General features: G+C 39.7%; 1 long non-coding RNA gene across 1 annotated transcript; it reads left to right on the top strand.

The window, feature by feature from the left end:
- Positions 1 to 12,045: 12,045 nt before the first annotated feature.
- On the top strand, positions 12,046 to 14,841 carry LOC139353405 (uncharacterized). The gene is made up of 3 exons (XR_011604695.1): positions 12,046 to 12,460; positions 12,526 to 13,654; positions 14,302 to 14,841. It is a non-coding gene; the product is annotated as an uncharacterized lncRNA (long non-coding RNA).
- Positions 14,842 to 16,852: the final 2,011 nt, after the last annotated feature.

Here is a 16,852-nt window from a genome sequence, read left to right as displayed (position 1 = left end):
CATGGCCAACTGAACATCGGAACGGGCTTTGTGTGCGAGACATCAAAGACGAATTTCCCCTATAAATAGACGGCTCAAGACCCCATGGGAATGGGAACCTGGTTCGGGAAATGCGATGAATAGTTGGCGGAAATTCGGCTTAAATTTGATGCAAGAGTTGAAGACAGGTATAATCAAATGCCACTTGGCATTGCGGGTCTCGAAAATTCCAGTTATATAATGGTGTCATGGAAATGCCTTTCAACCAGAAGTATACAAGTGTGCTGCAGAAATTACTATAGTGGCTTATTAAAATGTTTTTGATATTAGGTATTATAAGCACATACTGTTTTAATTAACTGATTCAATTATTATCCAACAATATTAAATCATCTGTTAAATCATTCTTTCAATAATTTGATTTCGAATTAACTTCAAATGCGGTATTATCGTTTACCAGTTAAATGCTTAGCTAATTAACGAAACCTTTGACTTTAAATTATAAATACCAACCTATTGTAATTATATTTGTATTAAATTAGTAATTGCAGTATGTATTATTGGCTTCATAATATTGAGACCTAGAAGCCCTTTCAAGTGGGGTTCACTGTAAATCACCTATCACCACCTCCTCGAGTGGCTGGGTGGATTGTTTTTCTGGCTTGCCTTGCAAAAACCAAAGGGAGAAGAAAGCGAAACGGCTCTTTTCAATGTGTCGCCGTCTTACCAATTAGATTCCCTCCCCACCAGCCATTTCTCCAACCTATTGTGGTTGAGGAAATCTATATGCATGTGGCCTGGTCTTTTTTTCTTTTTGTGTGTGCCGTTGTCTGTTTCTGGTCTTTGTTGCCATTTGTGCTGGGCCAGCAAAAGGTGGTTAGCAATTGGATCTGGTAATTGGAAAATAAGTTGAAAATACGTTTTATGAGATGCCAGTAGGGGGGGATTAAAGCGACAAGGACACTGCTGATGTCAGGACTTTGAACCAACCTGGTATAAACAGAATGCCCCCTGGTTAAGCTAGTTTATAAACATGAATAATTTATTTGAAATATTCTCAAGAACATTTTCGGCGCACAAATGAAATGCTCCGCATAATTTATCTGTGCATTTCTAAAACTTAAATTCTATATATTAATCACAAAACTATATTTCGGATGGGCAGACTTAAAATTGCCATAAATCGAGCAGAGCATTCCGATGGCGATTGGGCAGCCCATTCCCGTTTCATAAAGCGACTATATGTATATATATTACCGCAAAGTGCTGGCAGCTGTGCAAACACGTTCCGAGGGCAGGGTACTCAGGGAATGTTGAGGAGAAATGGTGACAGAGGTTGGACACTGGCACGCGTTAATTAAAAGTCTATTCATCAGTCTGAGTTGAGGATAGGAATAGTCAACTTTTAAATAGAGCATCAACGGGGTAAACTTCGCAAAGTGACAGAGTGCAAACTGTGGGCAAAGATTGATTTGTCTGTGGCCTGTTACGTTACCAGTTTTACTGCCCCCCTGGATATTTGCCTCGCAAATTGAACATACATATGCATATGTACTCGTAACTCCCCCAAAGCGATCCGAGTGGAACCCGTCAAAATTGTTACCCGTTCGCAGGGGATAATTGTTACAATTCACTTTGGCTCCACTGCGATTGCTGATTGCATCATCCAGCAGAACACAGTCGGTGCACTCGACCAAGTTTGATTGCCCTCGTAACATTTTGAAGTAATTTCATCCGGATTTGGATGTTATAAGCATTAGGAAAAATTGTTAAGGGAAACGGACCTAACAAACATTTCTATAAGAATAAAAAAACGTTACAAACAAGGTCCAGAAATTTAAGTTTATTAATGCATATTGAAAATTTGTATATTTAAAAAAAATATTATTTTGAAATTATATTGCCATTAACATTTTAATTAAAGAAAACAGTCCTTCAAAATTATAAAAATATCATAAATATATCCATTTATAATTTTATAAAATCTAAATTCAATATATTGACAACTATGAAGTAGTTTTATGATTAAATACAACTTCTTACTTACACAACGTAGGTTATTATTTTTTAAAGATATATAAAAATTGTAATATTAGAGCTCTGAGTATCATCTCTCTACTCTAGAGTTTTCGTAGCGCACACAGACACCAGGTGAGCGTTCCTAATTAATTATTAACAGGGCATTGTTAGCATTGAATATTGATAAACAACAGCGAATTCTCTGGGTATCTGCGGGAGAGTTCGTTGCTGAATGCCGGTCTGGACCCGATTTGGGTGCAGCTGAGTCAGCTCGAGTTTTGAATTCATTTTCCGACTGGCTGCGCACACAAAGTGACAGCACCAACCACCCCCACTCCAGCCCACCCGAAAACCGAGACCCTGCCACCCACTTTCCATTGGAAGGGGATTGCGAATGCATTCGCCGTTCGTAAACCTTTTTGTGGCCGCAAGTTTTACGATCCATTCAGCGGTCCAGACCCCTCGCATTCGAATATGTGCAATTATTTCAGTGAATTTACTGGTAATTGGATGAAACGTTGGTCGGGGGACGCGGAATGAACTGGAGCAGGAGAAATGAACAACGGCTCGGTCGAGAAGTTGTTAAGTACATATGAGTAATCTCATAATATGCAAATTCATCCCAAGTGACTTTGCACTGTGCCTGGATCTAGATATAGAATCGAGTATCTTTCGATATTTGGAGATGTTCCCTGCTAATTCCCTATGAGTAATGACCAGCAAATTAGTCCAGACAAACACGTACAGCGTATATACGCATAAAATCACCCATTAAATACTACAAAAAAGTCAAGAAAATCAGCTTAAAATACTTTCTGTATATCTGCGAAAAATATATAATCAACCGCATATTTTGCCTACATTATTTTTGTTTATTTATATAAAAAAGCATAGCGTATAAACATCGAGAGGCTAGAAAATGTTGAGGACAAAGAAATAAATAAAGAAATTTAAACCAAAATTAACTGAAATAAAAAACAATATTTTATATAAACTCAAAGATCAGGGACTTATATACCCAATGTTTATGCATATATACCAATATACTTCGAATCGTTTGTTTTAGCAGTTCCACATAATTGTATTATCAGTTCCATAAACTGGAATTTTATTGACCAAACGTTATTAACAAATTAGAGGGCAAGGGGCTAAACAAACAATGGAGAATAGAAAATAAATACATTGTATAACCAGCAAATCAGCAGGGGGCCAGGTAATTGAGGCAAAAAAGCTTTCAAGTATCTCACACAGCGAAATTAGTGTGATAATTTATTTTGAATTACACATTCCATTTCTATTATTAAATCTGTAAAATTCCCATTTGAATTCATTTGACTCTATTAGGTTACATTTAATTTGGATCAAAAAGAGTTAAGTAACACTTTACTGAGAAATTCAGACTTTGCGTTACTTGTGTTACATTAAATGAGTGTGCTTATGATGTTTTCTTTGAATTTTTTTCTATTCCTAGCACAATTAGTGAAGACACAGTTTCGAATTTTATTGTACTGCTAATTTGTTTATTATGTTATTATTCCAAACAAAAAGATTCCACAAAGTCTGACCGAAACGGCTACAGACTGATTAGAACCCGCATATAAGTAAATAAATATTTTCTGACTCTTGGATTTCAGTTTTTATGCTTCGGTTCCAATCGTAAGTATCTCTGTCTGGCAAATGGGTATTAATTGATAGACAGAACTTGATGCCAGTCTGTCAAATGGATATTCCATCAATCAGCCGAAATATTTTGCTGGCAGTGCGCCTGCGTCAAGTGAAAAAAACTAAAACCAAGAAAGGGAAGCTTTCCTAAAATGGACCAAGGGTTTTAAGTTACCCAATAATGTTTGCAGTTCATGTACGGGGTTTCCCCTGTTGTTAGAAAAGCACTTTCCCTGGCCTCTCAAGTCATCCCACACTAACACACACCAAAACAGAAGTCAAAATTTGTGACAATTACGTCAATTTTGCTTTGATTTTTCTTCATCTATCTGTATTTGTAGGAAACATCATCTCATCGTCTTGTGTGTGTATATCTGTAGCTCTGTATCTGTTAACGTATCTGTATCTGTATCTGTATCTCTGTATCTGCAGCGCATCTCTTGGCCAGCCATTCAATTCATGTTCACACGTGTGTTTATTTTGCTCCGATTTTAATGCGGGGGCGTCGTGTCAGTCAAAATGCGAAGGGGCCAAAGAGGGGAATCTGCGAATTCGTGTGGGTTATACGAAGTGTTACGGCATTTGTGGCATTGGCTTTCGGCTGTTATGGCACACATATATATCACTCCCATCGAGTGTCATTAAATAATACAACAAATTTTAATTCATTTACATATTGGCGAAATGGGGAATAATTATAGAATTTTTCGCTGATTACACTTTGCGGTAAACGATGCACATTTTCATTTTTTGTTTTTGCATTTTTCAATTGAAATGATTTGTCAATTTGATTTTACTTGATTGGATTCATTTTATTAAGTGCCTGCGGTTGTAAATAGTTCGTGGTTGATTCTTTTTCAGGACATATCAGATGTGACCATGAGCCAAATAGCTGTATCCATCAATCAATGGTGAAATTTCAATCCATCCTTTAGTTTGCCGGTCTTATCTGTGGACACAGGCCATCAGACAGTTTTGTGGGTTCAGCAAAGTGCTGAATCATGCTCAACGTAAATGTTAATGCAAATAATTATTTCCGAAGGGGGACGAGGGGAGGTAGGCAATGAACGAGTAATTAAGGAACGTGGCCGAAAGCATTGGCAACAAGCAAGGCGAAAGCAGACAAATGTCGTACAGCAATTTTCAATTGTTTACTCTCCGTCGGGCCAACAGCCGAGGAATCCCAATCCCAACAGTTTGGATCGATTTTAATGATAGAATATGGACAGGCGAGGCGGATAATTGCCATTGTTTTGGACCAATCAAAAGGTCAATCATATCAGGCAGGTGAATTGTGGTCAAGCTGGTGGAAGCAAGAAACTAGAGGGCACACAACTTCTAAGGTACATTAACCCAGACAGTTTTAGAATCTCTCCAGCACTTTCGAGCTGCCATATCACGGCTTAATTAGAAGCGATGTTAACACGCGAAGATATCTGTGGGTCCACAATATCTAATTGTATCTGCGTATTTCGCAAATTGAGATAAACGCCCGGCACAAACGGCACACACGGCGTATGAGTGTTTTTCAGTGAGTTCGGAGGGAGCAAAACAACACTCCGCCCCGTTGGATGTCGCCATAATTGCCGCGGGCTGGGAAAAAAGAGAAAAAAAGCAGTAAACGTGTTTGCCCCTAATTTGATTTGCTCGGCTTCCCTCGATTCGATTTAATTGAGCAACTTGGATTTGTGTTACCTCGGAATGTGTCTTCACTTGAGAGTGGTGTTGGTGTTGGTGTTGATGTTGCTGTTGTGTGGATGAGCTCATCTCGTTTGTTGTTCAATTGGCGGGGCAACATGTTCCGAATGTCCGTTAATTAGACCGATGAAGCTGAAAAGATACTTAGACGGATTGTCAGTGGTGGCGCGTGGCTTTAATCTGATGGATTCCCCCGTCATTTCTTTATCACATCAAGCTGAAACCAACCAGTCACCCGGCAAATCCCCTCCTTCTTCTTCGATTGCATTTGCATACGTCAGAGGGTTTAAACCCATTGAACCGCATGAGAGCCACTAAAATTGACAGCGTCAACAGCAGTGACAGCAGTGGCAACAAAATGGGAAGCAGAATAACAATAATAACATGCCACTCCGCACGCGTCAATGGCATCACAATATGCGTAGAAAATAAATAAAATAACAGGCTAGAGGAAAAAAAAAGAAATCACAAAAATAGACCGAATTATAAATACGCCAGCATCCATTGATATACGGCCTGCGAGATAATCAAACATTCTAGTGCGAAATCTCTGGCTGGAAATTCCATTTGTTTACGATTTCTCTTTCAGCTAGGCTAAGCTAATAATCTGCCCATTATGAACATAAACATACGTTTCTTAATATGTATTCTCTTTGTGAATGCCATATTTAATCGATCTGATGTATATGCTGGAATCAAGCAGTTTGATGTCCAATACAAATCAGCTAAGTAGGTCTGAAGAAATGTGTATAATATATATGTATTTTAATGTTTGTGTCTAAGCAACTTGGTAAGTTTCTCCTCACATCCCTTAACTTTGAATACCCATAATTATAATAATTACCCCAAAATATAACCCGTTCAATTATATATGCCTGCCAAGGTCCATCGATTAGATTCACTTTACTACATTATGCCCACAACCCTTTTGGGAATTAGTTTTGCAGATTAAACCCATTCATTCATGGTCCTTAATCAATATGTTCGAAGTTTGCCAACATTAAGAGCGAATTTTAATAACTTTTCACAGTGTTCAGCAGCCGGCTGGGCAAAGTTTGCTAATTACACACAGCAAACTCGAAAGCCGTTAGCCTGCCAGCTAACTGGGCTAACTGAGGCGAGTCCTTCGCCAAACTGGGGGCCACTCGATTACTATTCAGGCTCAAAAGGCCTTCAGACTCGTTGGGGCTGAGTGGGTGTTTTTGGTGGGCGGTTAAGCTGAGCAACTGCTTTTTTGTTGACCTTCTGGCAAGCCTCCTTTCCGCTTCAATGGACTTCGATTTCGACTTCGGATTCTGCATCCATCTCCACATCCACATCCGCATCCGCATCTGCTTCAATTTTCCGTGCCGAGAACTTGGCTAACAAATGAAGCGAAAGCTCAACTTTGGCCGCTTGCAGTTTTATTCGATTCACGCACAGGTGGGCGTGGAGGTGTCGGGATGAAAAATAGCAGTCCGATTGTGAGGGGGCGTGGCAGTTGAGTGACGATAAATCAATGAGCGAGCGAGCATCCGTCGGGTGGAAAGGAATGTAGGTGCCCAGCATTGGCGCACTTAATTAAGTCAATTATTCTGATGCGATTGCACTGTAAAATGCGAAAATGGCGTATCAATGTGCCTCGCCTGGCAACACGGGGCGTATGCGTAATGCGGCTGCTATCATTGACCGTTCGACCATTCACCTATTATCGGGAACCCCACAACTGGCCGCCTGTCACTCAGCTATCAGGCAAAGCGAAAGGACACACCTCTAAATCCTTGACCAGTTATCAGGTTGTGTGTCCTCCGTGTTCTTGAAAGATAATACATGAACGCATATGGGTTTTAAGGAAACATACCATTATTTAAGGGTTTTAAACAAGAATTTTGTGTTACTCATTTAAAGTACTATCTATCTTAATGTGTATTTAACGATTTACTAATTAAAAATATTATTTTTCTTGACTTGTAAACTTGTTAAGTATTAACACGACTACTAATAATATTGTTTACAACTTGCCAAATTGCATTAGTAATACAAACCTATTTAAATATTTAAAAACATAATGAAATTAATTTTATTATTATGGTTTATTTCGTGTTTTGTGTAGTTGCTGCTTAAATTCTGATAAATTTTCTTTCTATTTTTTTTTTACATTAATTACATTAAATATTCAGTTAATTAAAAAATATTTTAAATGATCTGTATTTTCTGCACGGTTTCGGGAAATATTTTTGCGGCTTTCGTCTTTTTTCCTTCAGCATATGGCGAGCATAAATAATAATAATGCAATTATTTATTGCTACCGCATTTTATGGGCCACAACATGGCGTATGCTTAATGGGCTCAAACCGAGAAGCGAAAATTATAAGCTCAGCCATAAAATTGAACAATAAATGGCTCCCAAAATAGGAGGAGCTGGATGGATGGACCGACATTATTGATCGAGGTGCAAAAAAATGGCCCGCACAAGGACCCGAAAATTCGGTGCTTCCTTTTGATTACTGCCTGGAAGGAGCAGCCTCCGTTTGACTGCAATTTATCAGCTTTAGCTTCAGCTTCAGAGCTATCTAATGGCCATAGCCGGATAATAAGCACATCCGAAATTTGCATATCTATCGCTCGGCGGACAGCAACAGCAACAACAACAACAACAGCAAACAGAGGCGTCGCTGCTGGCGCTTGGCAGCTGCGCTAATCTGCCCCAAAAGTATCACTCCCCCTGGGGCGGAATATCAAAAGCGACAGGGTGCCTAATTCGGTGGGAAGAGGATTTCGGGGGGCGGGAAGGTCGACCCCCCTGAAATAAATGTGGGAAAACAGAAGAGGAAGGTCGGGAGACAACCATTTCCGTTTCTGGGGTGGGGGTGGGTGGGCGAAAATGCGCAGCAAATGAAACGAAAATGCAAATGAAACCAAAAGAAAAGCGGCTGGGAAATAAGGTGAAGCATTCGTGGGAAAACATCCAAAAAATTGATTTCAGCACAGACCAGAACCACACGCATCTTAGTTGGGTTCAAAACCGAAAACACCAAGGCGTTAATTGGATTTATTCGTAAATTTCTCTTTGTTTCAAAGGAAATAAAAAGTTTTTCATTCGAGTGGTTGTGTGTTTGTTGCCGCTTTTGTAATTCGGCCGCCATTTGCATTTCCAATTCCACTTTCGTTTTGCCCGACGCTGTTGTTGTTGACAATAAAAATCGAAATCAATAAAACGAAAATTGATGCTTTCAGCCGTAAAACAAAAAACGGAAATTGAAATGTGGTAAAGTGACTGAAGGACCACAGTCGCAGTCGCAGTCACGGCTTAACCGGCTCAAAACCAATCCATTCGGCAGAGAGAAATTTTCATTCATGGCCAACTACTGAATTTATTGACGCTTTTTGTTATTTGCACAGCACAAACATCGAATTCGATTCCAATGGCTACCAAATGTCAAAGGTTGCCTGGCCTTAATTAAATCCATATGTGTTTATCGATATATGCAGATACCATCAATTTGTGATTATTCTCAATTAAAAGTCAATCAGTCACCAGCAGCCGTGAAATGAGTTTAATACTTTCAACGCCCGCACTTCGAAATCCAATCAGCCCACAAACGCCCACAACAAACAATCATATCTTAGGCCAAAAATATAATATATAAATATATGCTCATGTGTGTGCTTGTGCATGATGCCATTTATTTGCTTAAGATTAGATTAAAAGTAGCGCCGTCTACTGCCGCTAAGAACTGCTTAAAAAAGTACCAAACAAAACAACCTTGGGCAGTCTCGATTTTGGAAATCACTAACGTACGGAAGGTATCTATTATAATAGGTGTTATTAGATGCACACAAAATAAATATTAAAATGTTTTAGGTATCTATAAATCTAAAATCCAAATAATGTCAAAAATATTATTTTTTGAATGAGATGAGATTTTAGAGGGATAGGGAGAATTAATTTTCAGGGTCACTTATAAACTTGATCATATTTATTGTAATAACGAAGTGTTAAGTGTTTGGCTGTCTAGCATTTGTGGAGTGACTTCTAGTGAATGATATTTTCCTATATTTTCCATAGCTTTATTTTGGTAAATATTGCCTCGAGAGCTCTGTACTTATTTGTGTATTACGTGGCCCGTCTGTGTGTGTTTATCTATCTGAAAGTGTCTAGATAGCTTGCTCTAGTTTCAGTAATCCCCGGACACCATTTGGAAAGCGATTGTTTGGATAACTTTGGGTAGCCGAACTGAAAGCCAAAATGTGCGATGCATTTTCCGAAAGTTGCTGTTGCTGCTGGCACATTCCAAGCAAAACGCCCACTGGAGTGCAAACTCCTCGCTGAAAAAAATCGAAAATCCAAATCGAGAGCGATGGAAATTTTTATATATTTCAAATGCTGAATTCTGTGGGCAGTGACACAAAAACGCAGGCGAAACATACAAGTATTTCAACAGTCGAACTGCGTAACTTGCAACTCGCCAAAAATGGCGACAAAGCGTTGAGCTCAGACTTACAGAAACGCGTTCTCGCATTCGCCAGATACATTTACACTTGCTTTGTGTACGAATTTATGATGACGACTTTTTTCATATCCCTCTCAATATTTTTGTTGATTTTTTTTTGCACTTACTCAATTTTTTTGTCTGGGCATTTGGCATATTTTTTGGTGCTCATAAATTAATATGACGCTCACGTCGGCTTGGGAGACGTGTATGTCTGTATGAGTACCCATATCTATAGATATATATCACAAATTTTTTTTATTGTTCAGATTTGAGTTGCTGTGTTGCTGTTGCTGTTGTTTTTGTGCGCTGGCACGCACAGTGGGCATGTTGTCAAACATCTCTGCGGATGACAAGAATGTTTGCATTGAGATGTTCACCACCCACAGAACGATTCCAGTTCTAGTTCCATCCCACTCTATAAACAATCTAATCTGCGTGTCCATTGTGCTCATATGCTAAGTGAATACAAATTGCTCGTAATTACGGTAGAGCAGCTAGTTTCGTTGGCTTTTGTGTTGTATGTGCTATTGCGCCACATAAAAATAGAAATAATAAAATTTAATCGTAGATCAAATTGTGCGGCAAATTAATTTGCACTGCTCTCTACAGAAATCAAATTTAAATTGCGGGGGAAATACTTTATGAATGGGGTATGTCCCCGTCCCCTAAACCTCCCCACCCCACAAAGAGTTGAGTACTCAAAAGTGGCCGGTCAAAATTGGAAGTGTGAATTGCTAATGGAAATTACTTTGGCCAAATGACAGCTAACAATGGGTGGGTATTAACTGAAGGTGAGTGTAGCAGCAGAACGAAACTGTCAGTTGTATCCACAAAAATATTTTGAAATACCAATTTAAATTCCCGATAAGCTGACTTGACTTTTTGTGCAGCTGTCATTTCCCTTTTTTTAGTTTCCGCCTTTCATTGATAGCTCTAATCATCCAACCTCTTGATTAGCTGCAGTCCAATCAAGGCGGCTTATCTGCTCTGTTGGTCACTGGATTTCGACCAGACCGCTGTGATTGGCTCGGTTCATGCCAGGGAGTGCCCACTGTGACCTGCTTGAAATGGCACTCAAGTGTCGGTCACTTAATAACGAATTTCTGGCTGCCCGAACAAGTCGTAAAGATGCATCTGAGCTGGGATTGTGTTCCCATTGGAACTGCACTTTAAGTGAGGTTGTCGAAAGGAAAACAGAAAAGCGAAAGGTCGGCAGGGGGAAATATAGTATGAAAAGCGGCGACCTCTGGCTGTGATGTCGTGTCGAGTTGCACAGTTCTGAGAAGGGCTTCCTGCATTTTCCTCTCTTCAGTTAGTTTTCATTTTCCTTTCTTTTCCCCCATAACTGTTGCATATATCTTTGATGGCTGCAATGCAAAACATTGCGTATACCCAATTAATTGAGACAAATTACCCATACGCCGGGTGGGTGAATGACTGACGAGAGTTCAATTCAGTTTGAATGGAAGTGCTCTTGTTTGGTTTTTTTCTCTCTCTGCATTTGTCTGGTTATCAACCGAATGAAAATGGAAATTTTTCCCATAATAAAACTTTAATTTGCCCCATCGATCCAATGACAATTATTATTAGATTTCGGTTTTGTTTGCCTCTGATTTGTGCTCCCGTTCGGCAGCACCTTGAACCACATTATTGGCGAAATTGCCCCCGCGATGAGAATCTACCGCTAAGGCAGGCAGTTCTCAAACTGTCATGGATTTCAATCAGGCAATCAAACGCGGCTCGTGCCAAGATATATAAGATATATGCCCATGTCTGCCGTTTAAACTGGAGGCACAAATGCGAATCCGAGTCCCCGACTTGGGCACGCCATCACCATCATCATCATCCTCCCCCCGGGACTGCCTCGGAGTTTGTTTCGGTCTTGACTCCGTTCAGGTTCTGTTCGGTAAGTAGGTAGTATGTACTCGTATTTTTGTGCACGCCACTTTATGTAAGCATTAAAACTAGCGCCTGTCGAGCACAGAAGATACACAGTAAATCATAAGAAAGCTAGATATTTTCGTATCTTGTGAATATGTGGGTAGTTCTAAGAACTAGTATATATCTAAAAATTAAACTTCTAACTATTTATTTGTCCACATATTTTATTAAAACATATTAAGGTAAGATATCTGTACTAACAAAAAATATTTTATATTTTTAGATCAATAATAAATTTAATAAAAATTGAGTTGTTATCTTTTATATAAATATTCAATAAAATAACTAACCAAAAGTTATATTTAAAATATTAAAATTGACCGTTAGATCTTATCAAAATTATTTTCTGTGCATAAGCGCCTGCTAGACTTTCGCAAAGATACAAATACAGCTGCAGAGTGTAGATACATTTGTATCTACACGTTGCCGTGTCGTGTGTTTTTGTGCAACTTTTGGCTTTGTTGTTGTTTAATGCAGCCGTCGTTGTTGTTGTTGTTGCTGGTGCAATTTGCGAATATTTGTTACAAGGTCAATTCGTTAAACGAAAAGTGCGAACAAAAAAAGAAAATAATATGTACTGTCTGCCATCTATAACCGTATTTGAGAAGAACTAAGCTAATCCGGAATCAACGCTTACCCCATAGAATTGTATCATAATTTAATAATCAATTCTACTCTCTGGCATGGTGAGTGCAATTAACGAACTAATTTGAATTGAATTTCTTCTAATTGAAACCGAGTTGTTGGCCAGGCTCGGGCACTTTGCATGCTATATCTTCTATAGTGCTCTGCCTTTGATGCTGTGATGTGGCCAACAGCTGCAACCATTTTGGCCAACACACCATCGCACTTTTCTTTTTTTTTTTGGCCGGCAAAGAGCAACAATGAGATGAAAATTTACAAATTGAATTTGCTGTCAGCTGCCAGGATGGATGGTTGACGCAAATGACTTCTTGTCCCACATCCACCTTCACCGCCTTCCTCCTCCGCAGGGGGAAATTAATTTTTGTGGCCGAATTCGGTTGGTTTTTCGGGCCGGGACCCATGGCACTAAGAGCACCAGCCTCCGGCTCTGGGCCTTCCACATTAGATGCAAATTCAAATGGGGGACAATTCCGCTTACCGCCTCACAATGCGTTGGCGGCGACTAATTTCCCCGATAATTGCCTGACCAGGCCGAGAGATGCAAATGTATCTGCCGCTCACAGCTGTTGCTGCCTGTATCTGTATCTGTAGCTGTGCCTCTGATCCGATGACATAATCGACCGCTGCATCGTATCTGCATCGGGTTGTGCACTTTGTAGCTTCTATCGGTCAGTAGCAGGCGATGATGGAACATGGAAAGCTGAAGAAACTGAAACTGAACAGACGGAACTGAGGCCTCTCTAACCGATTGGTTCCGGTTTTAACCGAATATTTTGTTTGAGAAATATTCTCATCGGTGCGAACGAACATTTATTGAGCTGCATAATATTGTTTAAATTATCGCCCCAGTGTTATTAAATGATGATCAGTTAGCTAATTAGATTCGAGAAATGCCTAAAAACTGTATAAAACTGAAAATACGTTTAAAAACATTAGTTATTATATGAAATTTTAATGTACACAGTATACTTATATTCTATTCTTGTTTTTAAAAGTTACATTTTAATCTTTAGTTCATCCAATCTTAATATATTGTTTATATTTGCAGATAACTTGTGAGATCGATTTACTTGAATGTTTTAAATATTTCACTAAATGTTCCTAAGCGGAAGTCTGTGTGGCCTGAGTCTGTCTAGGGTTACAATCTAAATTGTGGGAAAGTTTCATCCACTTCTCGTGTTAAACAATAGCTGTTTTTTAACATAAATTGGAATATTCTGCCGCCCCTAGGAGTGGTAACTACACTGACTTTGATACTAAATACACAGTGTAAAGGGGTTTTGGGGGAAGTATTCCCCTCGTGTTCTTGGCACGCTTCGATTACTGCACTCGGACGCGGCGGGTTAAGCCACAAAAGCATTTTTGCAGGGGGCACGCCCCCCTCCGAAAGCCCCGCCGCCCATGCCTCTAAATGCTGGGCCTGGCCAAGGGTTAACTCCGATGACGTCAATGGCGGTGCTTGTCAAACGCATGCAGGGGTTTTCAGGTTTAAGGTTTAAGGCTGCAGGGGGGCGTGCTGCTGACACATTGCAACATGCAACAAGCGGGCTCAACAACACACAAAGCCGAAGCTGCAAAAATTCAGCCATGCTGAAACTTCCTGTTGACGTCGTCAACATAGTTGGCAGTTGGCCGTGTTGCTGATGCTGCTGCTGCTGCTATTTCTGCAGTTTCTGGTGCAGCTGCAGGTTAAGGGTCAGCAGAAGGGGGTCGGCAGGAGGGAGGTCACCAGTGCCCCGAAAGCAAAAACTTGCTCTCCTTTGTTGGCCCCAAAATGTTCGTGCTCCAGTGGCTGGCTGATGGCTTGTTGCAACGCTTAATGGCCCAACTTTGCCGCAGACAATTTTCCCTCTTTCGGATGAGTTTATTAATTTAATTTCAGCACCGAAAGTCGCCCTTTCTGCGCTTCATCTGTAACAGGCGCCTGACGACAGCAGAGCAAATGGAAATCCTGTGGAAACGGATTATGTTCAGCGTTTCACATCCTTTAATGAAGTTAAACTTAAAACACAACAGTAAAGTCGATTAATGGGCTTGTATTAACCTTAATCAATTTTCAGGTGGACCACCGTACTTCGTTTTAAATATTTACTTTGGCAATGAAACAATATCTTTTAAAATTGGTTTGAGTATACTATGATGGATATACGATGTATTAAAGATTTAATGGCTGAAAAATATATGTATTAAGTTGACAATTAACAGGTTTTTAATAATTAAATACATTTATTAACCATTAAAAGAAACTGTTGGTAATTATGGTTTTTCCAATAGAACTCCTATGTTTTTAGACCACCAGTCACTTCCGTCCCACTTTCCACTGTATTATAAAATTGAATGTATTATATATATATGCAATGCACTTAGCCTTGATATATGTATGTTAATATCTTCACTTATTCAACGAATAAAGTGTTGTGTAATTTTATCAGCCTTGATATGTGTTTATAATTTCATTTATTTAACAATACTCTGACTCTGATTTTTTTGTCCATCCTTGTGGATTTTTTTCCGCTCTCGAAAGTACTAATGGAATACCAACCCCTCCATTTTTCCCATCCTTTGAGATCGCAATTAGCTGCGCATTTCACTGGGCTTCTTCCCATTCCGTTGGCCATCTTTATTCCACTGGCAGCTGCATTTCCATTTCCGTAGCAAACGAGCTGGCTTGTTTATGCCACGCCCCCTTCGCTTTGGGGGCTGCAGCCTCATTTTGGCCATTTATAGCGGGCGTTTCATGTAATATGCGTCATTCATTTGCGTTTTTATTTTTGGCACTGAACAAATTCCCCCACCAATGTTCAAACGTTGCCTACTTTCGGGCTGCGACGCATTTGAGCGTTTTTTGATAAAACGTCATTACGACCACCACCATGGCCAGCAAAAAAGAACCACAAAAAGGGGCGAAGGATTGAATTGGAACAGGATGGAGGGCAGCAGGGCCATAATTGTCCTTGAACTCCCCTCCGCAGACAACGGACAATAAGGGGTACGTATTTTGGCAAATGCCAAACATTCAAACTATTCGCTCGCCCCATTCCCAGCCTTGGAATATTCGGCAAACGTATTGAAAAGCAATCATGGCCAAGATATATGGCCAGTTGGCAGCCCAGGGACGTAGACAGGGTCAAAAATGGAGATGGAGATGGCCAACTTGACTGGCCAATTCCCGATTGCAAATGATTCGGCAAATTGACTCGAGAGCGTTTCGCTGCAGATTGGATTATCCAAGTTGGTCTTGCCAGAAAAGCAGCATAGAAGTATGTATTTATCCTTAAAATTGAATTTGAAATCCAATTAATTAATACAGCACTGGAAATGTGCACATACATTTGCATATCTCGCAGAAATCCTTAAATATATTTGTTTTCCTTGTCTTCAAAGATTTAGCCGCCCTTTATTCGGAATTCGTGTCCTTTTCCTCTGGCGGTTTTCCATTTTTTATTGTTTTATTTGTTTTGAGGACCGACAGTTTTGGCCCAGCCTTTTTTTCAGAATTTTTCCTGACTGTTTTCCTTTTTGCGTCGCGTCTGCTGACCAATTTTTCCTTCCTCAGCTTTCCCTGTTTTTGAGGTTGCCCAAATCGTCATGATGACGGGACAACTTTGTTCCCATTAGCATGTCCTTTTTATACACTTTGTAAAGAGCATTTTGGAATTCATAAGTATTAGTACTTGAAATATGTTGAAATTCCTAAAGGAAATAAAATTAAATCATCTCATCTGAAGTCAAGACATAGTCATAATGTAAATATATATACAACAGACCTAGCTTAAGTAGCTATATCTACAAAAATAAAGGTTATATGAAATTTACAATTGCATTTTAACCAGACAATAAATAAATAAATATATATATAATTATAATTCTTATATGAGGTTGTATGTTATTTTTTTAGACCTTGAAATAATTTAAGTAAAAATCGATATTTTTTTCCAATGTTTAGAAATTTAATGGTTTAATTAATTTAATTTGAAATCCTAACCAATAAACTTGTGGAATATTTCAAGAGAGCACCCTTGACGTTTTGATTACTCCTTGAACTCTTATCGCTTTATCCAATTTTTAAGGGCATTCGTCCATCGGCTTGTAGTATTTCAATGGCTATTTATAACATTTCCATAATTGTGGGAACGCATTTCGAATGCCTCGCAGTCTGTTTGCGGCGCTTCCCTTCACCCAACCCACATTGCGTCTTTGTTGGCCAACACGTGTCAAGGATTAGGGGTTGGCCTGCGGCTGGACTGCTCCTGCTGCCCTGGGTCTGCTTCATTAGCGTGTGGCCATCGGGACTTGAACCGAGCCCCCGCATAAATTGCCCCGACCTTAACCCGTCAAGTGCTTTCCTCAGCCCATCCAGTGACGAGAGGAGGCAGTCAGGCGTTTTATCGGCTCGGGCCAGCAGTCACTAAAAAGGCTTAAAGGCCGCACAG

The sequence above is a fragment of the Drosophila suzukii genome, chromosome 2L, assembly GCF_043229965.1.
Source record: "Drosophila suzukii chromosome 2L, CBGP_Dsuzu_IsoJpt1.0, whole genome shotgun sequence".
Lineage (NCBI taxonomy): Eukaryota > Metazoa > Arthropoda > Insecta > Diptera > Drosophilidae > Drosophila > Drosophila suzukii.
The sequence above is the reverse complement of the archived record's forward strand: the minus strand, read 5'-3'. Positions and strand labels throughout refer to the sequence as shown.